The 11390-nt window shown below is 45.8% G+C and overlaps 1 pseudogene; it reads right to left on the reverse strand.

The window, feature by feature from the left end:
• Positions 1-803: 803 nt before the first annotated feature.
• LOC123090893 (phytochrome A type 3-like) lies at positions 804-8361 on the reverse strand (annotated as a pseudogene).
• Between the last annotated feature and the right edge of the window lie 3029 nt (positions 8362-11390).

Consider the following 11390-nt stretch of genomic DNA (forward strand, 5'->3'; position numbering starts at 1 on the left):
AGGAGTAGCTAGATTATCTACTTAGCACGTAGTTTTTTTTTCGTTTGCATGCTTTTCTATGGATTTGAGAATTTACTATGAGATGTCCGTATGCAGTTCTGCTAATTTAAAAAATGCCCTGTCAGTGGCTGCGGACGCATTGGGCGTTCGGGGGGGCCGGATTTGCAGGTTGCGGCTGTAGATGCTTTAATCAATTTTAAGGGATCGGCTAGGATGTTATAAGGAACGGAGGCACCTAAAAAAAAGGAATTGAGGCAAATGTTGGAGAACAAGAAGTTTGACCAAACTTGACTGGATAGACTAGGCACGGACCATTTTGCCCTTTCTGTTCCCACACGCCCACCCCGGCACTCCCATCCTGGCCGCCGGCCCGCCGCCGACGCTCTCGTCGGTCCATGGGTCTGAGACCGCCGCCGCGTGGGGAGCTCACGCCCAGGCACCGCCGCAGCATTGGCTCCCATCGCTGACTCCCCTTTGCTTGGAACGCCACTCTTCTTCTTCCCTTTGTATTTCGCCTCCGAATCATCATCGTATGTCTGTACAGACTACTGATGTGCTCGACCAATTCTTCGCGCCATAATTTTCTACAGCCCGTAGTGTCTCGTTACCTCTCCTGCCCGAAGATTTTCTCCAGTAGAGTACTCCTACGCAACCGAGCTCATTTTTTTCATAGCAGATTCTTGTACTGAAATTGACAACGGAGGTCAGGATGCACAAAATCAACACTAACGCGCACACACAAAGGATCACGCTGGCAAGCAGCAAAACCATAAAAGACCAACCCTATAGTAACACAGCACAAGTAGATAAACATACTTGAATAATCTTATAACCAAGTTTACACAAGTACACAACACAGCCATAATAAAACACTTATGATGAAGCATCAAACTTGAACCTTACACATACATAGTAGGACGTGACGAGAAGAACATATAATAACACAGCACAAGTACATAACCAAACCGTGCCGCACAACCTTTCTTCATCCTGGACTGATAAGCGATCCTGCAAGCCAACCTTTGCTTCTTCCTTTTCTGCATTCACTTAACACTCTACCACAGCCTGCTGCAACCGCGTCGCATCTTCCCCGCAAGACGTCACCGCCGCTCGATCATGGTTCTTTCGAAATGAAGCTGGAAGGGAAAACAAAATTCTTCAGCAAAAGGCCACACTCCCCATCAGCAGTTCTGATTATGGAACAAGGTCTAGTACAGAAACTGAATCAGCCATGTTTGTCACTCTTCTGAACTAAAATAAGGACTCTACGGAAAATAGTACTCCCTCCGTTCCAAATTACTCGTCGTGGCTAAAACCACGATGAGTAATTTGGAACGGAGGGAGTATGTGGGATCCAGAGAAAACTTCTTCATTTCCAGTGATAAAAGTTTCTACCAACAACCAGACTGAGCTGCTAGGTGAAAAATATCCTATCCACACACTCTCATTCAGCGTCATATCCGTAGTATTAATGTGTTAGGGAAACAATGATCTTTTTTGTATCAATAATTAATTTGGAAGGCTGCAGATTTCGGCTGTGCGTTCCATAGGTAGTATCCTTTTGATGGAGTATGAATCAAGAAAGTAAGGAAAGATGCAAAGCCAGCAGTTGCGACAAAAGAAACACACCGCACTGGTGTACTTCGTTAGAGTTGTTTCACATACCATCTGATGAGCATGTGTTGCACTGGCTTCTTCATCACTGCCCCGTTGCCGTTGGAGCGCAAGCAAGCTCGGCGGTGAGGATGAAGACTGACACACCAGCTTCCCTTAGGTGACGAACATCGCCATTCATGAGCCTCAACAGGTTTCTAGAGACCAGGAGGCCCAACCCCTCCTCTGACTGCCCCGCGTCGTCCTCCTCAAACATTTGCGCCATTAGCTCTGCCGGGACTCCTAGTCCCTGGTGCTTGATCCTGAAAACATACAGAGACAAAAGTAACCATCACTAGGCATTCCCAGAAGAAGGCTTCAAAACTTCCTTTTCAGAAATTAACAGGCATATTGCACGACCGATGTACCCAAGTTCAAGGTCAATAAGGTGAAGATTCTCTCCGATGCTGTTCTTCGTCGCCTTGGCTGAAATCTCGATAGAACCTCCAACAGGAGAGAACTTCACTGAAATAGATAGGAAGTCGGAAAGGATCTGCTGGAGTCGAACGCCATCTCCATACACTAGTTGCTTCATAAATCTCTCTGGCAGGTTGCAAGAGACTCTGATGCCTTTTCCCTGGCAGGCAATCAGTACTTGGCTTACAGCAGCCACCACCACATCTTGCAACACAAATTCAGCCATCTCCAAATCCAAGCAACTAGATCTGTGACCACAAATGACAGAAAACAATTAAGTTATTTTTAAAAGATGATAACAGTGAACTATTATGCACATAATACCTCTCAAATATAAAAGTAAGCTTGAGCAATAAGTGAAACCATATATACTGGCTAAATTTTCCGGAAGCAGTACAAATATAATAACAGCAGTTAGTTCAACAAGTTGTGTAAATGTAACAATGTTTGTTTGTTGTTCCATTTTAATCACATAAGTAGGCATATAGGCATGAAAGCAGGTGAAATGAGGACAATGAACAACGACATCAACGTACGAGGTCCGCAAACTGACAAAAAACAGGGACAGCCATAAGTAAACATGAGAACGCAATAGAACAATTCAGAAGATTTGGCAAGAAGAATACTTTTCCATGATGTTATCTTGATCCAAGTCGGCAAGTATCTTGTTTAGCTGGTGCTGACAATTATCTGAGACATGGATCTGCCTCATCTGTTCTTCATTCAAATCTGTGTCCTTTAGTGCTTTTCTGGAGTAAAGCATGCCTGAGAGAGGGTTGTTGATTGCATGTCTCATGTAGGAGAAAGCTTTCAGCCTTTTTAGCGACGTCTGCTCCTAGGCTTGCTGCACCTGCAGTGCTTGTTGCAGCTCATGACTAGGAATATGAATAAAACAGAATACCCCAGTGATGAGACCACCCTCATTTTCCCTTCTGTTCACTGACAGAAGGCAATCAGTGTACTTCCCGCTTCGGTCGAAGAAGCCAAATGGAGCCTTTTCCGTTTCTTCGCCGGCTAACGCGCTGTTGATAACAACACAAAGGCTTACAAATGCATCTTTGTTCTTCAAAAGGCAGGAGGCATTGCTACTGTCGAACACTTCACCGAGAAGCATCTTATTGAGCACTTCCTCTCTGTGCCACCCAGTCAGCTTGGTCATTGCAGCATTCCACTCACAACACCATCCAAATTCATCAGCACCAAATATAGGAGGAATGAGTGGGTTCGGGTTGTGAATGATCGCCATGTAGTCTCCCTCAACCCGAGTAAACTTGTCCATCACCAACTTATGGACAGTCACATCTTGGGCTACAAAGCACACCCCAACAACATCATCATGAAGGTCCCGGCTGGCACAAGCATTCACAACCAAGATAACAGGGCCATCATCTCTCTTTGGGCCATGAGTCTTTACCTCAAATCGAACTTCTTTCTCTTCTTTGCCTGTTTGATCAGCGAAAAATTTATTAGAGACCCATGAAACGATCGATATTACCAAGTTATCAATCGCAAATTGTGTAAGCAGTTGACGCGATAACAAGTTAGCTAGGTTCAACACACAAATTATCAACAAATGAAGATAACACAATGAGTCACTAAGGAGGAAGGTAAAGTAGGCGGGGAGGTAAATAGATAGAGAAAACAAATATAAAAAATTTACTCACCCTGCAAAGCTAGATATAGCATCCTCTGGACAACTGATACAGAAGATTCCTCCACAAGGGTAAGTATGTGCCTTCCTATGGCATCATCAACCCTTAGCCCAGTCAATTCTGCCGCTTTCTGGTTCCACCCGTTGACCAATCCATTGCCATCTACCGCCAAGATTGGAACAGTTGCTGTTTCCATTAGACGAACCATTTCACTGGTCACTGCCTGCAATTCAGCAAGCCCATCAAGCTTTAGATCACCAATCTGTTCATCTAAGCTAGCTTTTCCGGTTGGCTTGACGACACCATCCACCGTCCCTCGAAGTATAAGTTGCAATGAATGAATAGCATCCATCTCAGAATCAGTCCAAGCCAAGCTCTTCATCTTGACAACTTCAAGGAATGCCTTGAAAGACAACCTGGGGTGCATCCTTCTGCTGTCATCCTGGTCCGATGGGTCATTCTTTGCACCTCCCCATCTGATTTCTTGAGCTGTATGTGACCTGAACCAAAAAAGAATATCACTGGAATTGATCTTAGCCACTGCCATCCCACAAACCGAATCACCAAGAGCAGAGGCTCCTGGGTAGCCAGCATCATGGAGGCTCTCAGTACTCAGGCCAGTGGAGTCCATGTGAACTTCCGACAGCCACAAGGCAAGATCACGTATCTGAGACTCGGTTGGAGCATTGCCCAGACGCCATACTTTGTCCCCATACAGAAGAGCAGCACCGTCACATTTGATTAGGTCCATGATATTGGGTGCCCCTGATACGATAGTCAGGGGGGAGGCTTCCTTGAACAGCATGTCGGAGAGAATTGTTTGCGTCCTCAGTATGCTTTTTTCGCGTAATTGTTTCTGCACTTCAAACTCCTTGTTGACATGGACAGCAAACACCTGTGCTAAGAACTCACAAGCATAGCGCAGCGGAAAAGGGACATATCTGGGGCTCTCATGGTGGCAAACAACAAGGCCCCACAGTATCTTCTTCTTCTGCTGCTGTGCTGGTTGTTCAGACCCGACCTCGTCATCCTCTTCATTCTCATTAACCACAACAGCCATGACAAGGGATGCAATCGAGTTCATGTTCTCCATATACTGAAGGTGACAGCTGTGTGCTGCCCTGAGCGCTGAACCACACAAGCTAATATCAAAGGGGAGTGCCTCATCTTCGATGACCTTTATGGATCTTGAGCGGACATCGCAAATCATCCGCACTTTGTTCTTCATGAAAAGGAACCTGGCCGCTTGAGGGATATCAGTGGCTGGATAGTGCAGGCCCAGATAAGGCTCAAGGCCAGGCTTTGTGATCTCGGCAAAGACCTCGCCATGGTTATCTTCATGGAACTTGTAAGCCATAACCCTATCATACCCTGTAAGTTCAAAGACTTCCTTGACCACAGTATTGCATAGCAGCTCTATGCTTCCACCTGGCAGTGCCTGGATCTTGGAGATTGCCTTGGCAGCAAGCTTGTAAGACTGCAAGGCCCCAGCAGCAGAGGCAGGAAATTCTGTGGGGTTTACAGGCTCAAAGTCTACCACCAAACAGCCGGTTGCTCGGTGAACAATGGCATAGAAAGGCTTGCCTGAGGTCTTGCACTGAACCAGGATAGGATTCAGCAAAGAAACATCAGCAAACCCTAGTGCCTTGTGCAGAGCCGTGGCACCCTGGTCAGTGAACAGAGACCGTACATTGGTGCCGATGTCGAGCCTTGGGGGATCGTTGACACTGGGCACTGCATGGCTGACAGTTGTAAGCATTTCTGGCGCGTTTTCGCTGAACGCGATGACATTGAAGCTCTTCTCATCAAGGGCCAACAAGCAACCAAACGACTGGATCATCTTCCCTCTCTGAATGTGCTGCAAGTAGGCTATGACTTTCTCCGACCGCCCTTCCTGCAGCACGGTTGGAGTGTCCCGCTGGGCTTCGACCAGCTTGGAGTAGTCGAAGGAGTCACTAGATTCTTCAAACTCAGCATTGAGTTGAGCATCAAGGGTTGTTTGTGCTAACACCCTTTCCTGGGTGCTCCGGCGGTTCCTGCTGGAAGAACTGGAGGCAGGCATTGAGGAAGACATCACCTGCCTCGAGTACTCGAACCGCTCTCAGCAGCGGTATCTGCTGTGTGTCACTCCTGCTGGACATAAATAAATGAGAAGCGGCAAACACTAATTACTACTCCCTCCGTCCGAAAACACTTGTCATCAAAATGGATAAAAAGGGATATATCTATAACTAAAATACGTCTAGATACATCCCCTTTTATTCATTTTGATGACAAGTATTTCCGGACGGAGGGAGTAGTAAAATATACAAGTACGGTAAACCATTAACAGCTTGCAAAAAAACAGAGACGATCATCATGGCTAAATATATTTTCTTAGTGCTACTAAATATTTGTTTCTTTTCCTGGTTTCAGAAGCGTGAACAAATTTGACAGACACTAGAAGAATAAAGATCCATAAAGTACCACATCTCCAGCAAACCCAAAAAGGTACTCCCTCCATTCGGAATTACTTGTCGCAGAAATGGATGTATCTAGATGTATTTTAGTTTTAGATACATCCATTTCCGAGACAAGTAATTCCGAACGGAGGGAGTACTAGTAAAGAGGCTTCCCATGCTAACCATAGGGAAGGAGCTCGCTAGTTTGTATCTGCAACGGTGTAACTTATCCTATTCATCACTTGAAGATTTTCAAAGCGATCAGTCGGCTGTGATTTAGCTGGGTCAGGTTCACTCTTCTCAACATTAGTGTAACCAGATGATCCTTTTTTTCCAAACAAACTGTATGGCTTACTAAAAAGTAGAACAACAGTTGCTAATTTCTTATAGAGGAGAGTCAATTATCTCATCTGGAGAAAAAGAATGTGGTCATGGTATTGGGAAGTTTAGTTCTGGCCTTTCTGTTGTGTACTTGTATTATTTCTCTTGATGCAGAGGAGGCCGGGTTTATCCCCTTTTTGTAAAGAAAAACTTATACTCTCTTTTTTTTTTCTTTGCGAAGAGTGTACTTGTATTATTTCAACAATACAGTATACCCCCATGCCAAAATTCAGAAGGAACAAACTCTAGCAAGGCACGGCCAACACTTGTTGGTACTTCCAGTAATATGCCTTTCTGGATCATGGTTCAATTATTATTATTTTTTTAAACAAAAGGTAGATTGATGTCTACCTTATATATTTCAAAACAGGCGAAGCCCGCGGACCCTAGGGTCGATTACATGAGCTTGTAAAATGCACCAAGGTGCAAAGGCCACAAGCAGCCTGTGAGGAGAAGAAAGCAAGGAAGCAGAATTGTGGATTTTGAGTTTCCACATACCAAAATCTCCTGGTTTTCTAGCTGAGCAAGACTGAAAGCTTAAAAGGTTCAGAAAGGCAACTAAACCTACAAGACTCAGCGCAACAGCAACAAAAAAACTAAACCTACAAGACAACAGGAAGAACCCACATGATGAATCGGACAACGAAATATCAGCAACGCTACTACCATCGAGATATCTATCACCTCAAACAACCAATCAAAGCAGATACAAGGGTCTCCGTCTCAGCAAAGAGCCCTCCGGGATCGCCGAGCCGGTCGGCGATTCTGCCATTCCGGTGACATTGACATGGCACATGGACAGAAACCAAGGGCCACCCGGTGCTCGGAAATCCTACAGATGGAACGAACACCAGCAGTCCAGCACCTCTCGCTCTCTCCATGGGGCCTCAGCCCTAAATCAGCTGAGCAGAGAGATGCTCTGCTTTCGCTAGTCAACTACTCCCTCCGTTCCTAAATACTCCCTCCGTCCGGAAATACTTGTCATCAAAATGGATGAAAATGGATGTATCTGCAATTAAAATACATCTAGATACATCCATTTCAATGACAAGTATTTCCGAACGGAGGGAGTATTTGTCTTTTTAGGATTTCAAATGGATACCACATACGGATGTATATAGACACATTTTAGAGTGTAGATTCATTCATTTTGCTCCGTATGTAGTCATTTGTTGAAATCTCTAGAAAGACAAATATTTAGGAACGGAGGGAGTAGTAGAAAGGGGATTCTGAATCCCCACACTTAACAGGAACGTCATTCTCTCAACCTTTGCTACAAATTCATGCTGTGTGTGTATGATGCCGGGCCCTGACCACCGGAAACAGAGCAGGAACGTCGCCCTCTACCTTCCCAGGATCAAAGGGGGGAGGAAAATAGCTTCTGGACTGGTATCACCATCACACAGCCAAAGTCAACAGGGAAGGAAACCTTTCCGGCATCACTATGATACATCCAAAATCCAAGCTCCAAGCATACATACACGCAGGCGGAAGAAGGAAGGAGAGGAGAGGAGAGGAGAGGGTACCTGCTGCCCGGCGCCGGCGGCAATGGAGAGGTGAGGTGACGGGGCCGTGGTGGAGGGGAGGAGTGGACTGGTGGAGTGAGCAGGGAGGGAGTGAGGCCCGTGGGTGGTGGGCATGAAGCAAATAAATACTGGTAGTGGCGGCGTGGCGCGCCGACCCTTGCTCCGCGCCGCGCCCATGACCGCCGCGGATGGGAGCTGTCGACGCTTCATTGGCCGCAGCCTTTCCATCTCGACTTGATTAAACCTAATAACTTCACCTGCCTCACATCGGGGGTTAACCCTGCAGTGCAGACGATACGCGATATCCCTTGCCCTTTCCTCAACGAGCTGGTCCTGCTGTGCTGCTCTGACTTCTCTTCCTTTTTCAAACCCTTCTCCTATTCAGCCGTTATTTTAACGACACGGTTCTCGATACTCTTCTCTCTTTATTAGTCTTTATATGAGTTTTGTCTAAAGTCAAAGTATCTTATAATGTCAAATCAATATTGCTATATTCGTTATGGAATGTAGTTTCATAGTATATGTATTCGGTATTGTAGATGTTGATATTTTTTTAGTGTAAATTTGGGGTCAAGCAACCCCCCGATGGCCGCCAACTCATAGAATACATGCGTGACGAGCGTATTAACATCGTCCCCATCCAGAAAACCATGCGCACGGAGTTCGCCCTACCGAAATTAAAGCGGTTGAACACCCACCTCTTCGCCTGGCACGCATTGGCTTCCTTCTAGTGGGATCGTCGGACATTCGGTGGCATCCTTTTAGGTGTGAAGGATGCCACCTTCGAGGTGGGGAGCATGAATATAGGCGAATTTTTCGTTAGTCTGGAGGTCTTCGAACGAGGCATCAATTTTAAATGAGAGATCGTCATTGTGTATGGTCCAGCCGACCACCGCCGCTCGGTGGCCTTCCTGGTGGATCTCACAAGGAAGATCTCGACCGCTTAGCTTCCGGTGGTGGTGGCGGGCGGGGGGGGGGGGGGGGGGGTGACTTCAACCTCATTCGAACCCCCGAGGGCAAGGGAATGATCGCGTCAACTACCCCCGGATGCATTTGTTCAATAACCGTATCGCAAATCTCAGCCTTCGAGAGCTATGTAGGATTGGTGCCAGATTCACCTGGACCAATAGGCACGCAGACCCGACAAGGTCCGTTCTTGACTGCGTCTTTGTCTCGCCGGAATGGGAGCTCTGATGCCTCCTCACCTCGTTCCGCGCCATCACATGGATAGGATCATACCACGTCCCTTTGCTTCTCTTGTCTGAGAAAGACCGACCTCCACCCCCTCCGGTTTCTGCTTTGAGACCTTTTGGCTTAACTAGGCGGGGTTCGCGGAGGTAATCCGGGTGCGCTGGATGTCGGCTAGGTCTTGCCCTCACCGCTCCCTCTCGACTGTGGACTCCTGGCACTTCTATGCCAAGCGTGCTCGCCAATTTATGAAGGGTTGGGGTGCCAACCTGGGCCGGAACCCGAGGGAGAGGGAAAACACCGCTTCTTGCCTCTATCCAAGCCTTTGTCATCGGTATGTTACTTGCCCGAGATTCGATCGTCGGTATCATCATACCTAGTTCAATCTCGTTACAGGAAAGTCTCTTTACTCGTTTTGTAATACTTCATCCCGCAACTAACTCATTAGTCACAATGCTTGCAAGGCTTATAGTGATGAGTATTAACGAGAGGGGCTAGAGATACCTCTCCGAAACACGGAGTGACAAATCCTAATCTCGATCTATGCCAACCCAACAAACACCTTTGAAGACACCTGTAGAGCACCTTTATAATCACTCATTTACGTTGTGACGTTTGGTAGCACACAAAGTGTTCCTCCGGTATTCAGGAGTTGCATAATCTAATAGTCTGAGGAACATGTATAAGCATGAAGAGAGCAGTAGCAATGAAACTGTAACGATCATAATGCTAAGCTAACGGATGGGTCTTGTCCATCACATCATTCTCCTAATGATGTGATCCCGTTCATCAAATGACAACACGTGTCTATGGTTAGGAAACATAACCATCTTTGATTAACGAGCTAGTCAAGTAGAGGCATACTAGGGACACTATGTTTTGTCTATGTATTCACACATGTACTAAGTTTCCAGTTAATACAATTCTAGCATGAATAATAAACATTTATCATGCAATAAGGAAACAAATAATAACTTTATTATTGCCTCTAGGGCATATTTCCTTCAGTCTCCCGCTTGCGCTAGAGTCAATAATCTAGTTCACATCGCCATGTGATTTAACATCAATAGTTCACATCTGTATGTGATTAACACCCATAGTTCACATCGCCATGTGACCAAAATCCAAAGGGTTTATTAGAGTCAATAATCTAGTTCACATTTCTATGTGATTAACACCCAAAGATTACTAAGGTGTGATCATGTTTTGCTTATGAGAAAAGTTTAGTCAATGGGTCTGTCACATTCAGAGCCGTATGTATTTTGCAAATATTCTATGTCTACAATGCTCTGCATAGAGCTACTCTAGCTAATTGCTCCCACTTTCAATATGTATCCGGTATCCAGATTGAGACTTTAGAGTCATATGGATCGGTTTAAAAGCTTGCATCGATCTAACTCTTTACGACGAACTCTTTATCACCCCCATCATCGAGAAACATTTCCTTAGTCCTCACTAAGGATAATTTTAACCCTTGTCCAGTGATCTACTCTTAGATCACTATTGCACCCCCTTGCCAAACTCATGGCAAGGTACACAATAGGTCTGGTACACAGCACAACATACTTTATAGAACCTATGACAGTGGCATAGGGAATGACTCTCATTCTCCTTCTATCTTTTGCCATGGTCGGGCTTTGAGTCTTACTAATGAGAAGCATCCCTCGACCATCACCATGGACATCACACCACCACCGCAAGCGCGAAGAGGGCCGATGACAAGAGCACACGCACGTGCCACCGAAACCGAGGTTGACTCCTTCCTCTTCAAACTTCATTCAGTTTCATATGAGAGTCGGATTCTACCTCAAATGGAAACTCTATGCAATCTTAGGTACCAAGAAGAAGTCCATGAAGAAGCTCGGAGGGAGACCCAAGCACCCGTGAAGGAAGGAAAGGAAGAAGGACGCGAGAAGCACGAAGCCACAGAGGCTCTTGGACCCTGATACGTCTCCGTCGTATCTATAATTTTTGATTGTTCCAAGCCAATATTCTTCAACTTTCATATACTTTTGGCAACTTTTTATACTGCTTTTGGGACTAACATATTGATCCAGTGCCCAGTGCCAGTTCCTGTCTGTTGCATGTTTTTTGTTTTGCATAAACCCAATATCAAACGGAGTCCAAACGGG

The sequence above is a fragment of the Triticum aestivum genome, chromosome 4B (assembly GCF_018294505.1).
Source record: "Triticum aestivum cultivar Chinese Spring chromosome 4B, IWGSC CS RefSeq v2.1, whole genome shotgun sequence".
In the NCBI taxonomy this organism is placed as follows: Eukaryota; Viridiplantae; Streptophyta; class Magnoliopsida; order Poales; family Poaceae; genus Triticum; species Triticum aestivum.